The sequence below is a fragment of the Sinocyclocheilus rhinocerous genome, unplaced genomic scaffold, assembly GCF_001515625.1.
Source record: "Sinocyclocheilus rhinocerous isolate Xijiao unplaced genomic scaffold, SAMN03320098_v1.1 scaffold2201, whole genome shotgun sequence".
Classification (NCBI taxonomy): Eukaryota; Metazoa; Chordata; class Actinopteri; order Cypriniformes; family Cyprinidae; genus Sinocyclocheilus; species Sinocyclocheilus rhinocerous.
In genome coordinates, this window is record NW_015661877.1 from 102,192 (window position 1) to 107,478 (window position 5,287).

The following is a 5,287-nucleotide window of genomic DNA, read 5'->3' on the forward strand; positions in this document are numbered from 1 at the left end:
TGTGGATTACTTGTGGATTATTGTGATGTTTTTATCAGCTGTTTGGACTCTCATTCTGACGGCACCCATTCACTGCAGAGCATCCATTGATGCTACATTTCTCCAGATCTGATGAAGAAACAAACTCATCTACATCTGGGATGACATGAGGGTGAGCACATTTACAGCTAATTTTCATTAGTTCCTTAAAATAAAATGTTTTTCAGGTAGCAGCAATGAATATGTTTAACTACCTTGCTAAGCTTGTATTCAGTCTGTTGCTGAAGACTTATTTCTTTAAATGCTTAAAACGGGACCGCAGTCAAACTGTGATTGCACAAGTACTTGTTTGTCTTTGTCTTCTAGCAAACACACAAAAACACAGACACAAACGAACCCGTTCCTCTTCAAGAGTTGACGTCAGCTCACAACTCTTCACATTTTCCTACCGAACAATACAGATCTGTTTTATAACCACACAAAAGTGCGCCGGTGGCCAATTGTGCTTGTCGTAGCTGCGCTCTCAGCCACATAGAAATAATTTCAGCAGGTTCTGCGTCTCACGTCGTTGGGAAATGGCAGTCATAGAGAGGCTTTGCTTTAATCTTCTTTGAGGTCGCGTCTGGAGAAGCGCCTGTAACAATGAATTCATTGTGAGCGCTTCAGATGGACCTGAGAACATGATGTTTTGGGCTGGAATCTGAATTCGAGGGGGATCCACTCCTCCGTTGTGATGACAGACAGACGGAAGAATGTGTCTCACTCTCGTGGAAGTTTACAGCCGCGATGTGTCTCATTTCTGCCAAATTTTCACAAACTCCAGCCAACGCTCTTGTTTTCTCACTCATTGTATCATCACTGTTTGCAGCAGGGGTTTCCCTTCATATTAATGACAAGCAGGCTTCAGCCATTAGTGCTGTTAATCTACCTATTAGTGTAAATAATTCAATCTTTTCCAAGAGTTTTAATGTGGCTATTAATGCTGCCATCATAGTTTGCTAGAAAAGATAATAAAATATTTAAAGAAAAAAAGTAAAACAAAATAAAAAATCATTTTAATTTTATTTAAACAAAGACCTTCTAATATATATATATATATTTATTTGTTTATTTATTTATTTACTATTTTATTTATTTATTTATTTTTATTGTTTTTGCCCATCTCAGATCTGAGAGAAATATTTTGTATTATAATATTTATTAATTTTTATATTAATTTTTATATTTATTTGCTGATTTTAATTTATAATTTTGATATAATGACCATCTTTGCTATTGTGACTTTATGTTGCACCATTTATTTTATATTGTTTTATTTCATTTCATTGTTTATGGATGTAATAAATTCACAGGTCTATCCAGAAAAGATTTGTTGATTTTAATTAATAATTTTGATATAATGTCTTTACATTGCATTATTTATTTATTGTTTGTTTGTTTGTGGATGTAATATATTTATGGGGCTATTCAAAAAGTTTGTTGATTTTAATTAATAATTTTGATATAATGACTTTCCATTGCACCTTTTATGTATGTATACATATGTATGTGTGTGTGTGTGTGTGTGTGTGTGTATGTATTTATTGAATATTTTGATTATTGTTTATAGATGTAATAAATTCACAGGTCTATCCAGAAAAGATTTGTTGATTTTAATTCATATTATTATATATTTTAATGTAATGACTTTATATTCCACTATTCATTCATTCATTCTTGTGTTGTATTGTATTAATGACCTGACATTGTCCCTCACATATCGTGTCTTCGGTGCAGGTCCAGCTCTTGGCAGTGGAGGACAGATTGTGTGGTTTTGGAGAGCGTCCAGCCGGTGCTCGGGTCTGTTCCAGATCTCCTGCAGTCTCTCCAGCGGATCCTTATCATCTCAGAACACAATCACCATCCTGAAGAAGAGCTTGCGGTCAAACCACAGGAGAAACATCTGAACGTCAGCTAGCGATAAGTGCATCAGTCTTTTCCACTGTATAACCTGGATGACAGATCATTTCTACCAGCATTTAGAAAACTGTAATTAGTTGTATGATATTGCTGGGGAAAGCACGGTAAAAGCTTTAAATACATATATATTAAAAGAATAGGAAATCTTCTTAATCAGTATCTATTTTAAATCTTTTTTAAAATCTTAACTTCATTATAATTTACAGAGTTTCATGCATAAAATTTAAAGGGGTAGTTAACCTTCAAAAATCCTTTAAAATTCTGTCATAATTTATAAAATGTTGACAATAAATTTAATAAATAAATAAATAAAAATATTATTATTTATATATTTATATTATACTATTAATTTTGAATTTTGAATTATAATATATATTTTTATTTTATTTTTATTTTTAGAGATCAAGTTACATGTTACATGTATAATAAATAACATAAATAAATATTTAAGGATTATTGATTTTTATTATAAGGATTATTGATTAGGGATGTAATGAATTTATGGGGTAATACAACTCAAAACAAAATTTTTCCAAGATTAACCTTTGGAACTTTCTTATGGGTGTTTAGATGTTTGCACTGAAAACAAGACAAAGAAAGGGAAGAGGATTTTTTGCGGTGTTGTACTTGTACTGTATTGTTCTTGTATCTGGAGGCAGTCAGTAATCACATGTAATCAGCGCATCCAGAAGCGTGTTTAATGCATCAGCGGCCTAATGAATGCAGTGAGGCAGCTGGACGTTCAGGGGGCTTGGGAAGGGTTTGTGCTTCTAATGCAATATTTATATGTCATGTTTGTCTGCCGCAGTGTCGCTGCTCCCGCAAGCCATGTCTTCTCTCATATCTGTTCATTCTGATTGACGTGCCACATAAACACACTCACTGATGTGCAGCAGTGCACAATGAAAAATATCAGTCGTAATCAGTAGCTGTTGTTTTTTAGTGTGCTTCAAAGACACAGTAAGTAAGCCACTGGTAGATTATTTTGCCCACTTCAGATATATTAAACGCTGTGACTCTGTCTTTTAAATCATCAGTCTTTGTTTGTCTGAGCATCCTGACCAATGGTGTGAGTTTGGGGCGGGACTTGCTGTTTGTTCAACCAATAGAAGATTGGGAAAGTGTTCTAGGAACCTGTTTAAAAAAAACCATCATGATGTTATTGGTGCATAAATGACACACTTCAAGAAAAACACTCCAAAATATAGCTGGTTTTTAATTTAAATAAATAAATAGATAAATGTAATGAAATATTTGTAAGTACTTTTTATTAAATTAAATTGCCGATTTTTGCCGATATCCAATATGCAGATATTTTTCAACTCTTTTTGGCCGATAGCCGATGCCGATACCGATATATTTCCTTTTGTTTGGAAAACAACACCAAGTCTCTCCTGTGTGGAAATTATAAGCAAATTATTTTTAATTTTGGTTAGTTTTTAACAAGAACTTATTTGTTAGAATTAAATAAACAATAATTAAGTTATTTTATAATGACAGTACATTGAAGCTTTGAAAATAACTATAAATAAACTATGTATCAATCGTTGCATTTTTTTTTTTTTCAGAAAGATGCAGTAATAACCTTAACATTTTATTTTAAGATTTAACATTTGTAGATGGTCTAAAGCAGGGGTGGGCAAACTTGGCACTTCCAAGCCACTTTCCTTCAGAGGTTAGCTCCAACCCTAATTATACTAGAAGGCTACAGGCAGGTGAGTCATATCAGGGTTGGATCAAATCTCTGCAGGAAAGTGGCCTGGAAGGGCCAAGTTTGCATATCACTGGTCTAAAGCAAAAGAGTTGTAAAAATTCTGAAAATCTTTTAGAGCTCAGACGTCGCTCCGGCCGGACACGGCATCAACAGTATGTGAGGGGCGTAACATTTCCGTCTCACGCTTGAGGTATTCGGCCAATCACAACGCATTGGATAGCTGGCCAATCACAGCACACCTCGCTTTTCAGACTGTTGAGCTTTGTAAAAATCTACGCGTTTCAAAAAGGCGGGGCATAGAGGAGAAACAATAATGTACAGTTTGTGGAAAATAATGTGTTTTTTTAACTTTAAACTGCATAAACACATTTCATTACACCAAATACACAAAATAATGTTCTTTTTAGCAGCATCATATGACCCCTTTAAAAAAGGAAATGTAATTAAAAAAATTAATAAATGTAAATGTAATGTTTATATTACAATATGTGTTTACAGTTACATTGAAATCTCCCTAATAAGTGTAAAAGGATGATTTGAAGAATAAATGATATAGAATAAATGGTAAACAAACCATCATCATTTACACTGAGCTGCCATAATGAGACCCTTTATAGCACATTTACCTGATTTTCATTCTTTGCTCACATTGCACATAAATTAACAATGTTTAATGAATACATTAGTACCAGTTCCTCAGTTATTGCTAACCTTTAGTCTCTTTTCCCCAAATGACTTTAGCCTCTTGGCCCATCTAAGAGTGTAAAACACAGAGACAGGCCTTTACTGTGTTTTATAAGTATTTGGGTTACCTATAAACAGCAGACTGTTCGCTCGACTCGTAGGTAACGTGTCTGCAAACCTTTTGGCCTCGGTGAGAAAAGATAGGCCCGTCCTGATCTCATAAACAGCTGGCAGTGATCCTGTTGTCCGTGTTCAACTATATAAAACACGTCTATAAATCTCAGCCTCACCCTTCAGCACACGACCTCCAGAAATAGAAATCCGCCTCTTTATTTGACCTTTCTATGTTTAGAGGATGCCTCTGTTTAGATTGCGGTCGTCTCGTGATGAAGAGCGCACCGTTTATAGCTCTCGGGCCGAGAGTGTCTCTTATGTGGGCTGTTTGTGGCCCTCATGGAGCCACTTTCACGGGCGGAACTCAGCAGCGGTTTGATTGAAAACATCCGCGCTCGCCACTGATTGGCTGCGAGACCCTGAACTCTTGTGATGTTCGACGGGACTTAACGACTTCCAGGCTCGGCTCCGACAATCTAGTGAGCTGCCTACGTAGGCAACATTTTAAAAAGCGTCATATGGTTGTTCCAAATGGTAGGAATCTTAATGATGCTGCCTTTCTGGTGACCGAATTCTGAGGCCAGCTGCATGTATCCTTCGTAAAGAGGTCAATCCCATAATAAAAAAAAAACAAAAAAAAACAATGAAATGTAGATTATAAATATACTATCAATAAAATACATAAATCTAATTATCTAATAAATCTACTACTATACACACATATAAATAATGTATATAATAATATATAGGCTAAATAAATCTATTAACAAAAATAATATAATATAATATAATATAATATAAGTGATTATGTAATCATATTTCTGTCCCAACCATTTT